This window comes from Orcinus orca, chromosome 3, assembly GCF_937001465.1.
Source record: "Orcinus orca chromosome 3, mOrcOrc1.1, whole genome shotgun sequence".
Taxonomy (NCBI): domain Eukaryota; kingdom Metazoa; phylum Chordata; class Mammalia; order Artiodactyla; family Delphinidae; genus Orcinus; species Orcinus orca.
In genome coordinates, this window is record NC_064561.1 from 13,966,293 (window position 1) to 13,983,656 (window position 17,364).

At 43.5% G+C, this 17,364-nt stretch overlaps 1 protein-coding gene across 4 annotated transcripts in view; it reads right to left on the minus strand.

Annotated features, from left to right (window-relative positions):
- The window catches only part of MGAT1 (alpha-1,3-mannosyl-glycoprotein 2-beta-N-acetylglucosaminyltransferase), a 65,380-nt gene that overhangs the window by 13,508 nt on the left and 34,508 nt on the right, over positions 1-17,364 (minus strand). For 3 of the 4 annotated variants that reach the window (XM_049708592.1, XM_049708590.1, XM_049708591.1), the window contains 2 exons: positions 5,423-5,466; positions 3,285-3,715 (listed from right to left, as the gene is read on the minus strand). The gene's annotated coding sequence lies outside the window, so the exon portion shown is untranslated. Of the gene's footprint in view, positions 1-3,284; positions 3,716-4,313; positions 4,666-5,422; positions 5,467-17,364 lie in introns of those variants that run through there. The other variant, XM_004277636.4, reaches the window with a different exon arrangement.

Genomic DNA, 17,364 nt, shown 5'->3' on the forward strand with positions numbered 1-17,364 from the left:
AAAATGTAAAAAGTTGGGAAACACTGTAGGGCCAAGATATCAGGAGCTAAAATCACTGTCCCAGGACAAAGGCCAGAGTGGGATGCTGAAAGGTGGGGAAACCAACCAGCCCATGAGATGTCAGATTCCCACCTCTACCAATAATCCTTCTCCATCTAAGGCTGTTCAATGGGGAACAGGACAGGTAACTGTGTACCAAAACTCTCGCCCCATCATTATAGTCCTCTGTTTAAATTCCAAGGCTCACAGGAAGATCTAAGAGTAGAAATTCCATGACTGTCCCAAAACAAAGGGCCTGGTTAGAGAACAAGAATGAGCTGAATTCTTGGATGAAAGCAAGAGAAAAAAAACATTTGGTCTGAGAGGCAAGAAACAGGGTGATGAGTGCCAAATTGACCTGGGAAAAGAGGTCCTGGGCTCCTGATGGAGGTTTCAGGCAGAAGGGTTATAGGGGAAGGAGGGCAGAAACAAGGAGCCAGGTGCCTGAATTCTGGGGATGAAACTGGGAATGGATTATGTGAAAATGGAAGGAATAGGAAGATCTGGCCCCAGCCAACCCCCACTACTTCCAAAAGAGGAGAGGAGAGATAAGAAGGAAGCGAAAGTTGTTCCAGGAAACTACCCTCCCATAAACAATGCCTAAGATACCCTGAATTTTTGTATAATTTGGAAAGAATTCATGCTCTGAACTTAAGAATTCATGCTCTGAAACCATCAGTAGTGGTAAAAGCAAAGTTTTAAATCAATGATGGATCTATTTTTCCCTCGCCCTTCCTCTCAATATCCCTACTCCCCATAAAGACCCAGAAACTCCGTTCATTAAGATAAAAGAAAAAAGATTAATACAATAATCACTGAGCAGTGTCTGTGAAATGGAACTTTTGGTTAGCCACCTACAGTTCCTTTTGGGAAAAAAAAGGGTATAAATAAATTCAGTTACAACACACACACAATATGTGGTTTCAGTCTATCATTGTGGATAAGTAGCTGGACACCCAATGAGTGCTGTGCCCTGACATCCTGGTACCCCTGTGAGAAGGCTGTGACTGTCTTGAGAGTACTGTCTTGTGGAAGGGTCAGGCTGAGGGCAGGGCTACTGCTTTTGGTGGAAACAACAGGAGAGAGGAATTCTGGCTCACTCCAGGGAAGAAACATCTTAGCAGAGAGGCTGTCTGACAGGGCACTTGAGTTCCCCTCCCTGGAGGTTTGCAGCAGAATCCGAATGGCCCTTCTCAGGTCAGATGCTGTAGGAGCAGCACAGCACTGGGCAGGCAATCACAGCATCTGCCGCTCCACACTTGGGCAAGCCCTTCCTAATCAGGGCTTCTGTAGCTTCCCCTCAAGTATCAAACTGGGAGAATAATCCCTGCTCTGTTCTCCCCACAACAATGTGGTGACGAAAAACTTACACAACACAACAGCCTGGACACTTCACATAATGTAAGCACTGTACAAATACAGCACGACTCTGTGGTACTTCAAGTGCTTCGAAGCACTCACCGTCCTCCCAGGCACGATGAGGGCTGCAGAGGCATTCTGGGACCACACATCCCTGAGGGATCACCGTGATCCCGGTATCTAAGCAAAGACTAGCACCAGGAATTTGCTGGACAAAGCTAGGGGAGGTGACAGGCCCACCCTGAAATCCAGACCTTCTAAAGTAGAAGCCTGGCCTCAAAGGGGCTACCTGAGGCATCAGACTAGAGAAGAAACATCTAGGGCCAGGAACTCCACCCAGGTCTGCCTGCCCAGCCCTCAGGCCCCTGGGGGACTCAGGGACTCCTATGGCAAGGAAGGAAGGGAAAAAAGAAATTAAGTCATAAATATGTGATTTTCAGCTTGCAAATGACCTCTGTTATTGTTGCCAGCACCCAGTGTATGTGAGGCCCAGGTGTTACACAGCTAGTGAGAGGCAAAGAAATGCTAGAAGCCAAGCTTCCTACCCCTTGCCCAGGCCACCAGACCCCACTGTCTATCAAAATCCCCAACACCTCTCCCTTCTACTGTTATTGTCACTGAGAAAAGCAGGCATCTTGGCAGAGGTAAACTGGAGTTCAAAGGAGGAGTGAGCAGAAAGTAAGGTAACCATGAACAGCCTATAGAGGGCTAAAAAATGACAGTCTGAAAAACACTGGCATCTTAATGAGCAGGAGAGAAGACCACGATATGGCCCAGGAAGGAAAGGCCCAGGGTTCCATCTCCTAAACAGACACTCGGTCCTTGAGACTTCCACTTTTCTCCACCCCTCTTTAATCTGCTACCCCAAAGAGGCACACTTGCCAAGCTGACTGGAGAGCTCTGAGAGCCAACAAGGTATCTGGCAGAATCCCTCAATTTCAGTTCTCCTTGAACCCGTGCACCTTTGCCACCACTTCATGATCCCAGGTATTGTTTAACAGCAACAGGATGAGACAAATTCAGGGCAGGCTTTTAATTAAGGACAAATAAGACTTTTGCCAGAACCCTATTTCAATAAAAGAACAAAACTAATTTAGAGTTTTTCTCTATGTAACTATACAAGCATATGAAGCAATGGCAATGTTACTGTTTTACATGTACATGGCCCTGGATACTTCTCAAAATCTATCATTTCATTTGTTCCTTGTGAACAACCTGTGAGGGACTTGGAAAGTTAGTTATCCCCATTCTGCAAGTGAAGAGAACATGGCAGAGCTTAACCAACATACCTAGGGGTGTACACTAAGAAAGGCAGAGCTAGAACACAAATCCTGATTCCCAAACCTGTGTTCTGTTCCTCTGCTCTTACCATGAGGTTTCATGGCCTACACTCCCTTATAGAGGAAGGAGGAGAGGCAACTCAGGAGGTTACCTAGACCATCTGCTACCTGCCCCCCAAGGCAGTTCTATTCAGTTAGCTGCCCAAAACACAGCAGCCTGCCTCAGCCTGGGTAATCCATTCCAGTGTTGTGCTTGGCCCAAACTGGCTTGGAATCCTACTATCTCAGCATTGAAAAAGCCCTTACAAGTAATCTAACACAACCTCCCTTCAGAGGCCTAAATAATTTTCATGTTCTCCTTGGACTAACCTCACAATTGCCATTGCTCACAACCCCTTACAAGGTACTCCAACCTGGGTAAGGAGCAGCTGGGAACAAGCCTGCACCCAGAGAGTGAAGGAGAGGTGAAGTTTCCTGTGTACCCCTCGGGGTAAGGGTTCCCATCACGGCAACTCCTCAATGACAGTGTCCCCAGACTTACCCCACTCAACATTTTCTGCACAGGAGCAGCAAGACACCAAGTGGGAAATGAGACAGAAACCTTACCTTTCTTCTCTTCTCTCAGCTGCTCCCCTGGAGATCATCAAACCCCCATCCAGCACTCCATTTCCAAACTGAGAATCCCAAATCAGATACACCAAACAAAGTGCGGCTTCTCTCCTCTTGTCCAGGTCCAAAGTCCATGGCTGAGTGGACTCTGAGGGGGAGGAGTCTGGGGGGAAGGGGTATGTCCAGGCCCCTCCCCCCCAACTGCAGGCTTCAGTGTCCCTCCCAGAGGTCTATTACATCCCTTCATTCAGCTGGTTTATTAAGCCCAGAGTCTGGTGATAGGCAGATCCCTGGTACTATCCCATCTCTTGTTCAGGGAGGGGAAGTCATCCACTGTGAGGGCTGGCGAGTCCGTCTTCTGCTGAGGCTCATGAGAGGAAACAGGCCTTAGAACTGACATGGTCCAGGAGGCTGATTTCTGTATTAACCTGCAGAATATTTAAACATCATGACACTCTCTAATCTATTATATACCCAGAGGGATTTCTAAGACTCCCTACCTAAATTAGACTCCTTGACTCTATCATCAAAAACCCTTCCTTAAACACTCCACAAGGTTATACAAAGTTCCTACCTCACTCACATATTGCACCCCAAAACAGTCATCTCATCAATATGTATACACATATAAGGCTCAAGATACAGGAAAGACAGCACCTAACCGCACTATAGGAAAAGTAACCAAAAGCACTAGTGTGTGGAGACTGTCTTCTAAGAAATACAGAAAAGAACATTCTCCCCCTGTTCTCGCCTTGTGAGTGCCACACACTAATCGCCCTACATCTCCCAAGCTTCTTAGGGTGTGCAGTGTTTTAATCGGCCAGCTCTCCCAGTCTGAACTAAATCCATTCCACACCTAGATGCTGGCACCTTCTACAAGCATTCTTTGCTCCCTTCCCTTCACCCGCACCTCCCCCTCTGCTTCCAAAACTGTGCCATGGATGTAATTCCCAATCTCCGTCAAACTCCTTCCCGGGGCCAACTCCCGAGAGCACTCTCCTGAAACGTTAGAAGCCTGAGTCCTACCAGCAATAGCCCCAGTGATGTTCCAATTTTTCAATCCGGTGGCCCACCCTGGCCGCCCCCTCCCTTCTAAGTGTATTCCTAAACACAAACACACACACACACACACACACACACACACACACACACAATCGCGCGCGCGCGCTCTCCCCCTTCCTTCCTGTAGGGGCGTGGCGCCCACAAGAACGCCCCCCAACCCAGGAAAGAATTTAGCTCCTCCCACCCTTCTCAGAACCCCGCGTTCGGTGTTCACGGGGAAAGGGGTGACAACGCGACCCTCTCTAGGTTCTGACCCCTTCCCCTCCGCTGCCCAGACGACCCTCGCCCTATCTGCGCTGGGTCGTTACCTGGGCCCTCCCCCCTCCCCCAACCTCAGCAGGGAGCCGCGGCCCGCCCCAGGTCGGACTCCAGGGCCCAGGCCGGGTCCCCGTTGCCCGCCCAGGCCCCACCCCCTCGACCCCCGGCGGCCCGGCCCTCCCCTCGCACTCCTTTCCCCCTCCCACCATCTACCGCAGCCACTTCCGCCCGTCCTCCGGAAGTGAGTCCGTGGCAACTGCCACCACCCGTCACCCGGTTTATCTCCCCCCAGCCCATCACCCCCGCCACCAAGGGAGCAGGACTTGAGGTTGCTCTGCAGTCACTATTAACAGGACTGGGGACGAGGCGTGGGCAGGACAGGGTGTGAGTGAGAACGAAGCTGGGGACGACAGTACCGGCCGTGCAAGAAAGGGCGGGACAGGGTTTGTGGCAGAAAGCGGGAGCTCGCGTCAAGTCGAGCCGCACGGGAAGAAGAGCGCATGCGTCACGATGCCTCGGTCGGGTGCTTGGACTGCCTGGCCCGGAGGGAGTGGGCGGGAAGGGGGCGGAGCGAGGAGCCCGGAAGTGGGGGCGGAGCCGGCCTGGCGCCGGTTCACCTAGTCCACTTTGGTCTTAGGGTCGCCTAGCAACCGCCCGCGTGTTCAGGGTTCTGGAGAAAGCCCCGAGGGCTCCCCTCTCTGGATGCGAGTTCTGGTGAGAAGCAATTCTGGAAGCACCAAGGGTTGTGTTCACCCGTCCCTGTGCTGAGAGCTCTGTAGCCGTACTGAAGGAAAGCTGTTTTGTTCATTGCTTACTGTTTCTCGCTGCATCTCTCACGGAGGCAGGACCTTCCTTGGGTCTGAAAAGAGAAAGAAAAGAGTGAGACTACTCATAAATTAAGCCCCCCCCGCGCTCCCACGACAGCTCTCTGTTGTACACGCCTCGTGTGAAACACTTTTCAATTATTAGTACCCACAGGTCGGAACCACGGCTACCATTCCCTGAGCAGCAGAGAGCTCTGCCCGAGATTACGTGGCTAGACAGTGATAGAGGCTGGACGCGAACTTCCCAGTCTGTGACACTAACCTATGTTGCCACTATCATGTGCCACCTGTGACTATTCTCCTCTTAAACCTTTCTACACCTTCAAACATTGGACTTCCAAGTTCCAAAATTTCCCTGGTTGCTTTTTTCTAAATGTATTGGTCTGACTTGCTTTTGACTTCAAACTGAATCCAAGAGAAGCTACTACTACTTTTTGTTCATGTCATCCACTTAATGACGTGTTCTAGAATTTTGCCAGGACTGTGGACGGATTCGCAGCCTTTGTTTTTTCCCCCTCTTATTGAAAACTGGAACTTAGGCTCCAGTCTTCTGGCGTATCTTCTGTGATACTGTGATTTATAAGAAGAAATATATGTGTTTGGTCTTTGTCTAGTTTCTGATACCGAGCTCCTAAAATCCTTGGAATTTTCATAAGTGATAAGAGCACTAGGAGGATCTTTTGTTCCAATATTTGATTTTTGACCCTAGTTCCTGACACAGGGCCACTGAAACCCTTGGCATTTCCTGGGTGATAGGAATGTCATTTTTTCTAATGAGGCAACTTTGGGTGGGCTCCTGGATAGCTTCCGGATGGGGGCTGATCATTGGAAAGACCAAGCTGTGATTAGAAGGTTGGAATTTTTAAGCACCCCCTCCCCAGGCACTCCCCCACCCCCGCTATTTTCTTGAGATGAGAGAAGGGTTGAAAATGGAGCTAATGATAGATTAGGCTTAGGTGATGAAGCATCCATTAAAATCCCAATAGTATGGGGTTCAGAGAGCTTCTAGGTCGGTGAACACATCCAGAGACCGGGAGGGTGCCACACCCCCAACTCCAGGACAGACGCTCCTGTGCTCGGGACCCTCCCAGGCCTTGACCGCTGTATCTCATCTGGCATTCATCTGTATCCTTTAATAAACTAATACACATAAGTGTTTCCCTGAGTTCTGTGAGCTGCTCTAGCAAATAATCGAATCCAAGGGGTAGGAGGTCACGGGAACCTCCAGGTAGAACAAAAGTTGTGACTTGCAGTTGGTATCTGAAGCAGAGTCAGTTTGGTGGTACTGAGCCCCTAACCTGTGGGATCTGATGTTATTCCAGATTGTGTCAGAATTGAGTTAAATTGTAGGACAAGCAGCCGGTGTCACAGAGAACTGCTTGGTGGGAGAAAACCTCCACACATTTGGTGTCAGAAGTTAAGTGCTCTGTATGAGTAGTAAAGAAGACACATAGGATAAAAGACTGGGTTTTTCTAGTACATACGTTGATCTGACTTGCTCTTAAGGCTGAATCCAAGAGGAACTACTACTAATTTTAAGAGTTCATCCATTTAATGACATGTTCTAGAATCTTGCCAGGACTATGGACGGATTTACAGCATCTGTCTTTCCCCCTTTTTTGAAAACTGGAACCTAGGTTCCAGTCTTCTGGAATATCTTCTAACCATGTGATTTCTCCAGATTACTAGCAGTGACCAACTTGCATATTTTCAATACTGGGAATGTAATAGTTGCTAGGTCAGGAGTCATGAAATGATTTTTTTTTATTTGGAAAGATGTCATAGTATTAGAAACATTCTTAAAACAAAATTTATATTGCTGCTACACTCAAACAATACAGGTCCACAAATAAGTTCCTGATCTTTTCTCAAAAAGCTGTCTTTCTCATCTGAATTAATGTTAACTCCACTTCATTTTCTCAGGCCAGAATGCCAAGAGCTATCCTCATCTTCCTCTCTTACATCCTCTATCCAGTCTGTCAGGAAACCCTGTTGGCTCTATCTTCAAGCTCTGTCTAGGATTCAACACCTCAGCATTCTCACGGCCCCCTTCATCGCGCACCTGGACAACAAGGTCCCTCTGTCCTTACTCCCCTCCTCCAGTAGCCTAGTCTTCACACAGCAGCTAGAGGGATCCTGGCATTTCTCTGCTTAAAACCCCACAGTGGTCCCCCGTTCACTTGGAATAAAAAGCCAAAGTCCTTACAGCAGCCTACAGAGCCCAACACCAACTGGCCTGCTTACCCCTAACTTGCTCTCCCTTTGCTTACTCTGTCTCAGCCACACTACCCTCATTGCTATTCCTTGAACCCACCTCAGGGCCTTTGCACTAGCTGTTCTCTCTGCGTATAAAGCTCTTCTTCCGGATACTTTCATTACTCTTTCAAATATTTTCTCAAATGTCACCTTTCTCAGTGAGGCCTTCCCTGGCCAACCTATTTAAACCCTGCCCCTCAGCCACAGCACTGCCAGTTTCCCTTTACTCTGCTCAATTTTTTCAGTAGCACTCACTTAGCAACTCCCAACATATTTATTATGCTTACTGTTTCCCGTCTGTCTCTCCCCGCTAGAATGTCAGTTCCATGAGAGGAGGCATATTTGGCTGTTTGATTCCTTGCTGTATCCCTGGAACAGGGCCATGTGCCTGGCCCTTAGTAGGTGCTCAACAAACATTTGTGGAATGAATGAATAAATGAATGAACTTGAACAACTGTTTTCATGGTGGTGTTTTCTTATCCTGCAGATACCTGAACATAGTGATAAGCATAGTATGCATATTTTGCATTATGATATTTTATCATCATAAGATAGTATCATGTTTCTAAATACTTTCAAAATTATAACCACTTTTTAAAACGTACTTAGACTTTTTGCATGCTTGTTATAATAAAGCAAACAACAGAGTTGTGTAAAGAAAAGGTTACTATCGTCCCACCTCCACTAATCCCTTCCTGCTGAAGGGAACTACTTTTAAATTTAGTGGATATCTTTCCAAATATTTTCTCCATACCCACATATATATGTAACAGATACAGATGTCACAGTTCAAAGACAAGTATGACTAAACTGTAACTTTATTTTGTATAACACAAGGCACTTTCTATTTTTAGGCCTCACTGCCTCTGATAGCAGAAAAACTGAGTCTGGTTAACTCAGGATAAATGTTAGCACTTTATGATTTGCTTATTTATTAATGATCAGTTATAGTTTAATTCTAGTGAACTCTTTTCTCCCTTCACCTTTAGAAAATTACCAGGCTTTTAAAAATTATTGTAAAAGAAGTATATATTCATTACAGAAAAATAGTAACTCACAAATATGCAAAATTTAAAAGTAACCATATGTAAAGCCAGCAGCCAGAAATAATCAGTTTGTTCTTTTCATATATATGCATATTTGAGATCCTATTATAATTGCTTTATACATTGTAAACATATTTCCATGTCAGAAAATATACATCTATGGCATTTTTAATGACTGTGTGATCTCCCATTATACAAATGTACCATAATTATTGTCCCTGTTTTTGTACATTTGGTTTCCAACTTTTTACTTTTGTGAAATTACTTGTAGCTAAATGTCTGAGCATATCCCTAATTATTTCCTCAGGATAAAATCCTGAAACTGTTGTCAAAAGGTGTAGTCACTGTTGAAGGCTTTTGACGCATGTGAGACCTACAGAAGGGTGTCACTGCTTTGACTCCAGCGAGCAGGAGGGTCCTTTTCTTCACACCCTGCCAGCATCATCTTAAGTCTTCCCTATTATCTTGTTTTTCGATGTTTTCTTGGATATTTTCACAAGTATATTTTTTCCAACATATATTTTTCAGATGATAATTATTTTGGATTCATTTTAGAAGCTAGATACTCTTTTATAATTTAATGGGCTCCTCCTTACCTTTTCAAGTGTTCCTTGTACTGATTTTAGTCCAAAGTCAGATAGATACAAAAGTCAGTTTGTATATTTGCTATTTGTCACATGTTCTTTTATCCTGGAATGTATTTTAGAATTCTGACACATAAGGAAACAGCCATATTCATTTTCTCCTTTTATCTTATTGTACCTCTTAGCAACTTCTGACCCACTCATCTGTGCACCTCTGACTGTGCACCTCTCCTTCCAACACTCTTCCCCCTTGACTCCCATGCCACCACACTCTTCCTGGGTGCCCTCCTCCCTCTCTGACCACTCCTTCTCAGCCTTCCTGACTAGCTTCTTCCTCCTCCCTCTTATTCTCTACCCAACACTTTCTCTTTAGATGATCCTGTTACCAAACTCAGGTCTGGCTGCTCACCGCTCAAAAATCAGTACTCAAGAGAGACAAATGTTGGTAAAAAGGAAAGTTACTTTTAATCCGAGTGCCGGCAATCTGGGGAGATGGTGGACTCAGTTTTCCCCCAAAGCCATCTCTGAAGATCCTGCTCAGCCATGAAAGTTTTTAAAGGGAAAAAAGGAAGTAATCTCAGTTAACCACTGAAACAGGGGGTCAGAATCGGCGATTCCCCACTGTGTGCATGTTTGTCGACTTCCTGTGATTTTTCTTTAGATGCTGTCTTGTTCACACAGTTTGTTCACGAGGTTACTGAAGGGGAAGCTAGGGAAGAGATCTGGTCATTGGTTACTTATTCTTCACTTCTACTTCTTTGATCTACAGAAAGAACCCACATGTTAGGCAAGGTATTATGTGATCAAAAGATTTGAAAGGTGTGCTAGGGCCAGAGATGAGTAGAGCATGGGGATGCCAGGTTTAACGTTAGTGTCAAGACAAAAGGGGCCTCCCGCAGAGAGCTGTTTCCTGCAAAGAGCTCTTTCCTGCCAAAAACTGCTTACAATCCCACAGAAGTCACGTGGCTTCCGTTATCAACTCTGTGTCAGAGACACCCAAATAAGCCCCCCAGGTCCCTTCTCCTCCATCCTCCAGGCCCATATATCCAGCTGTGTGCTTGATATCTCAACTTGGTCCCCTCACAGGTAGCTCTAATTCAAGTGTCCAAAACTGAACTCATAGTATTCCTCCCAGCTCCTCTCCCAGCATTCCCTTTCTCAGTGAGTAGCTCCATCAACCAGCCAAACGCTTGTGCCAGAAATCCAAGTCCTCCACAAAGTTCCCACATCCAACCAATCAGCACACCCCTCAAAGTTCATCTCCCAATTATTTCATGACTCTGCGCTTCTCTCTGTCTCTTCCCAACCTGGGCCAGTCAGTGCAGCTCATACTGTGACCATAGGAATTGGGTCACACAGGACTCAAGCCTGGCCAGCCAGCTCCTTCCTGAGATTTGCTGAATTCAGAGTAAGTTTCTCTCAGGTAGCAAAGCTCAAGCATGAATGGCGATAGTTTCAGATTTTCTACTTAAAGGACAAAAGTCTTGGAGGACACTTGCTCAAGATTTGTTGGCCCTGCTCAACCTTCTGACCTTCTGACATGAGTTGATGCTAAGGAGCAATCTGAAGCCACTTGATGTTTCCCTTTGGGAGAAATAGATTTTTCAGTCTGTTGCCCATGTAGGTTTTCCATTATCCATGAAGTGCAGTACACTTAACCAGAATGACTTAGTTATACCAGTTTTTCCTGGACACATTACACCCTTTAAATCTGCAGGTACGAGTTTTATTTTATTTCAGTTATGCCACTTACTGCAGGATTTCCTTTAGCAAGTTACTAACCCTCTCTGTGCCTTAGTTTTCTCATAAATACAGTGGGGATGATAACACTACCTAATGTTATTCAATTATCATGAGCATTCAATGAGACCGTGCATGTCAAGTTCTTCAAACTATGCCCAACCTATATAGTAAGTGCTCAGTAAATGTCGGTTACTCTTCTTACGATTAATTCAGAAAAGTTTCAGGCTAGTACTTCTTTACTGTTTCTTTCTGTTTCATTTGTTCTGTTCTCATCTTAGGAATACCCATTTTGTATATGTTGGGACTCATTTGACTATCTTCCACCTCCCTCATTTTTATGTCTTTGTTTCTTTGCCATTTTTCATGTTTTGTGAAGAGTTTTTTAGTTATGCTTATTCTATTTTTGATGTTTCTAATGTTCCCAGGCAAATATCAAGTTAATACAATTTAGTTAATAGTAAATTGTATTAACCTGATAACTAAAACTCTAACATTGTACACCTGGTTTTTTTTTTTTTTTTTTGCATCTTTCCAAAGTGTATGGTTTAGTGGTTTTTGGTATACTGACAGAGTTATACAACCATCACCACTAATCCAGAACACTTTCATCACCTTTGAAAGAAACCCCGTGTCCATTAGCAGTCACTCCCCATTTCTGCCTCCCTCACCCCTGGCAACCATTGATCTACTTTACGTCTCTACCAGTTGGCCTGTTCTGGACATTTCATATGAATGGCATAAGACATTATGTGTCTGGCTTCCTTCACTTAGCATAGTTTTTAAGGTTCATCCATGTTATAGTATGTATTAGCACTTCATTCCTTTTTGTAGCTGAATAACATTCCACTGTATGTATGTGGTTTATTCATTCATTGGTTGATGGATATTTAACTTGTTTCCACTGTGTAGTATCTGTTTTTCCCAGTGTGATGTAAGGAATGAATAAAGAGACTGGACCACAGCCTCCACATAGAAGCCTACAGAATCCCCAGATGAAGAAAGAGGTATTCGGGAGGAATTTGTGTTTTCTGGAAAGCAGTGGATATGGGCCAGTGCCCTCCTAGATGTGGGGAAATCCCAATTTTAAATGATCTGTTATCCCTACTCTTAGTATGCACATAATTATCACACCATGTTTCTTCTGTGTCAGGTGGAGACAGTCCTGACTATAGACATGTTCTGACTTTCCCCTTGTCTTCTCACTCACTCTGTCCTTGGCCTGGTTGGTTTTCCTTCCTGAAATGCCCTCTGCCTATAGGTCTCTCTTCATGTATGATTTATTAGTCATTATACCATTTTCTAAAATCTGCTCCCTTCAGCACTTCCAGGAGGTGAGGGTGGACTTTCTGGAACACTGAAGACAGATAACCCCCACTCCCTTTTTTATGTTCCTTGTGGCTAAAAGTAAATAAATAAATTAATAATTGGGTGTGGGGGCCCGGAGTTGCACTGCAAATATGGAACTGAAGAGGATGTGACAAGCCCAGACATCTCCAGAGCTAAGGTGTAAAGCTGAAGACTGTGTAGATGCTGTAAGGAATCTGCGTGAAACTCAGAATATGAAGCAGAGACTTAGGATGAAGGTGGGGTGGTGGATGGAGGACACTTGGGAATCTCAGTTCAATCATGGGATGAAAGCTATTTAAGTACACTTAAAATCATAGCACTTTCTTGCTTCATTTCACAATGAAGGATGAACTTACTATCTTGTGTCTGGTCTTATTTAATCCTAGTATTATTTTAATTATGTTAATTTGGGGCATTCCTCCCCAACTAGATTATGAGCTTCTGAAAGGAAGAGACCCTGTTTACCTTATCATACTCATATATTTCTGAATTTGTTCAATTCAATAAACATTTACCTGCCAGCTCAGATTCTGGCTCCTCTGATTTCAGTGGACTCAGGAGATTCGATTTCCTTTCCCAAGGCTCAGGTTGTAAAATCTATCCTTCATTCCTGGCAAGGCATTCATGAGGATCAAATGAAACCAAGACTGTGAGAACCCTTTTAAAACTGAAAAGAGCTATGTAAATATTTATTGTGTTTAGAAGTTTCCAGATAGCAATCAGAAAGTGCCAGGGTGCTAGTAGCTTTGCGCTTTCAGGGGAGAACCCCTCAATGCCCTCTCCATCTGAGAACAGAGAAAGCCCTCAGCATCCCCTCCCTTAGGAAGCTGCTTCCGTTTCTCACCTGGCCTCTCCCTTTTTCAGGGCTCTCAAAGTGCTATCATGTCATAAAGAAAGCCAGTCTGCTCTTAAACACCTTTCTTTAACAATATTATAAGTTCTAATTGTCACTGGGTTGGTGGGTTGGTTGGTTGGTTTTAAATCTGAATTTGCATTTAAACCAGAAGCATTTTTCTCAGGTCAGTATTCCCTTAGACCAGCTCCATCAGCAGGGGTTGTCCAGTTACCTAGTGAATATTTGAAACCTCAGATACTGATGCCAGGAAGCTGAGGTTTTCCTCTATGGGCCTCCACTGGTGGGGAGTGGTGGGGAGAGGGGTGGAGAGGGAGAAGGGGCAGTCAAGTGAGAACACTCTGAAATAAAAGTGTCTTTTGCCTTCAGGATGTATCAGTTCACAGGGAGAGAGGAGACTGGTTCTCAAGAAAGAACAAAGAAGCTTACAAGTAAAACACTGAAGACATGCAGAAGTGCTGGTGTAAAGAATAAAGAAGTGTTTAGAGAGATGTAAGCTTAAATTAGGAATACTTCCTGAGGGTAGGTGGCTCACCAGCAAGGTCTTGAAGGGAACCAGGAGAGAGGAACCCCTGGTTTAGGTGTCATAAATCCTCCCTTACTTCAAGTAGAACCAAGCTCAAATAGGAATATTTCTAACCCTTATCATCTAAGCTGGGCCTGGTGCCAGGAGCTTGGATGCTTGTCCTGATTGCAGAGACCAGGTTTCACACCCCCCATCAAATCCTTTAAAGCATTTCCTTGTGCAGGAGCAGTTGAAAAATACTTTGGGGAAAAAACAATTACAACTATTACCCCTAAACCAAAATTATAACCTTTTCATAATTCCTTTATCTTTTTTGAAATGGGTTTTAAACCAGAACAACTATTTTTAATTGTTAGAAACATTTTAAATAATTGTCAGTAATAGTCTTTATTAATCATAAAAAGAGAAACACATACATTAGTCTTTGAAAGTACCATCTCTGATATTAGGCCTTTTTAGTATTTAAGAAAAAACAGCAGAAAAGAGCAAGCAAAAGCATGTGAGGGACAATAACATAACTGGACCTAACAAAACAAAGAGGCTGAGATGGGAGACAGAATGAAAGAGAAATATTTAAGTTGGGGATGGAAGTCAGTGAAGGAGGTCTAAGTAATTAATAGGATGAGAAATATAGATATCTACATGCTAAAACAGGCAAGAGAGAGCCATCAAAATTCTGAGTCATGAGAAGCAAGAAGAACTACAGTCCTGCAGCCTGTGGAACAAAAACCACATTCACAGAAAGATAGACCAGATGAAAAGGCAGAGGGCTATGTACCAGATGAAGGAACAAGATAAAACCCCAGAAAAACAACTAAATGAAGTGGAGATAGTCAACCTTCCAGAAAAAGAATTTAGAATAATGATAGTGAAGATGATCCACGACCTGAGAAAAAGATTGGAGCCAAAGATGGAGAAGATGCAAGAAATGTTTAACAAAGATCTAGAAGAATTAAAGAACAGAGATGAACAATACAATAACTGAAATGAAAAATACACTAGAAGGAATCAATAGCAGAATAACTGAGGCAGAAGAACGGATAAGTGACCTGGAAGATATAATGATGGAATTCACTGCTGGGGAACAGAATAAAGAAAACAGAATGAAAAGAAATGAAGACAGCCTAAGAGACATCTGGGACAACAATAAATGCAAAAACATTCGCATTATAGGGGTCCCAGAAGGAGAAGAGAGAGAGGAAGGACCCAAGAAAATATTTGAAGAGATTATAGTTGAAAACTTCTCTAACGTGGGAAAGGAAATAGCCACCCAAGTCCAGGAAGCGCAGTGAGTCCCATACAGGATAAACCCAAGGAGAAACATGCCGAGACACATACTAATCAAATCGGCAAAAATTAAAGACAAAGAAAAATTATTGAAAGCAGCAAGGGAAAAACGAAAAATAACATACAAGGGAACTCCCATAAGGTTAACAGATGATTTCTCAGCAGAAACTCTACAAGCCAGAAAGGAGTGTCATGATATACTTAAAGTGATGAAAGGGAAGACCCTACAACCAAGATTACTCTACCCGGCAATGATCTCATTCAGATTCGATGGAGAAATCAAAACTTTACAGACAAGCAAAAGCTAAGAGAATTCAGCACTAGGTCTACAACAAACCAGCTCTACAACAAATGCTAAAGGAACTTCTCTAAGTGGGAAAAACGAGAAGAAAAGGACCTACAAAAACAAACCCAAAACAATTAAGAAAGTGGTAATAGGAACATACATATCTATAATTACCTTAACCGTGAATGGATTAAAAGCCCCAACCAAAAGACACAGGCTTGCTTAATGGATACAAAAACAAGACCCTTATATATGCTGTCTACAAGAGACCCACTTCAGACCTAAGGACACATACAAACTGAAACTGAGGGGATGGAAATAGATATTCCATGCAAATGGAAATCAAAAGAAAGCTGGAGTAGCAATACTCATATCAGATAAAATAGACTTTAAAATAAAGAATGTTACAGGAAGGACATTACATAATGATCAAGGGATCAATCCAAGAAGAAGATATAACAATTATATATGCACCCAACATAGAAGCACCTCAATACATAAGGCAACTGCTAACAGCTCTAAAAGAGGAAATCGACAGTAACACAATAACCGGGGACTTTAACACCTCACTTACACCAATGCACAGATCGTCCAAAATGAAAATAAATAAGGAAACACAAGCTTTAAATGACACAATAGACCAGATAGATTTAATTGATATTTATAGGACATTCCATCCAAAAACAGTAGATTACACTTTCTTCTGAAGTGCGCACAGAACATTCTCCAGGATAGATCACATCTTGGGTCACAAATCAAGCCTCAGTAAATTTAAGAAAATTGAAATCCTATCCAGCGTCTTTTCTGACCACAACACTATGAGATTAGAAATTAATTACAGGGAAAAAACCGTAAAAAACGCAAACACATGGAGGCTAAACAATACATTACTAAATAACCAAGAGATCACTGAAGAAATCAAAGAGGAAATCAAAAAATACCTAGAGACAAATGAGAATGAAAATACGACGATCCAGGGCTTCCCTGGTGGCGCAGTGGTTGAGAGTCTGCCTGCCAATGCAGGGGACACAGGTTTGTGCCCCAGTCCGGGAAGATCTCACATGCCACGGAGCAGCTAGGCCTGTGAGCCATGCCTGCCGAGCCTGCGCATCCTGAGCCTGTGCTCTGCAATGGGAGAGGCCACAGCAGTGAGAGGCCCGCATACCGCAAAACAAACAAACAAACAAAATGACGATCCAAAACCTATGGGATGCAGCAAAAGCAGTTCTAAGAGGGAAGTTTATAGCTATACAAGCCTACCTCAAGAAACAAGAAAAATCTCAAACAACCTAACCTCACACCTAAAGGAACTAGAGAAAGAAGAACAAACAAAACCCAAAGTTAGCAGAAGGAAAGAAATCATAAACATTAGAGCAGAAATAAATGAAACAGAAACAAAGAAAACCATAGCAAAGATCAATAAAATTAAAAGCTGGTTCTTTGAGAAGATAAACAAAATTGATAAACAATTAGCCAGACTCATCAAGAAAAAGAGAGAGAAGACTCAAATCAATAAAATTAGAAATGAAAAAGGAGAAGTTACAACAGACACCGCAGAAATACAAAGCATCCTAAGAGACTACTACAAGCAACTCTATGCCAATAAAATGGACAACCTGGAAGAAATGGACAAATTCTTAGAAAGGTATAACCTTCCAAGACTGAACCAGGAAGAAATAAAAAATATTAACAGACCAATTGCAAGTAATGAAATTGAAACTGTGATTAAAAATCTTCCAACAAACAAAAGTCCAGGACCACATGGCTTCACAGGTGAATTCTATCAAACATTAAGAGAAGAGCTAACACCCATCCTTCTCAAACTCTTCCAAAAAATTGCAGACGAAGGAACACTCCCAAACTTATTCTATGAGGCCACCATCACCCTGATACCAAAACCAGACAAAGATACTACAAAAAAAGAAAATTAGAGACCAATATCACTGATGAATATAGATGCAAAAATCCTCAACAAAATACTAGCAAACAGAATCCAACAACATAT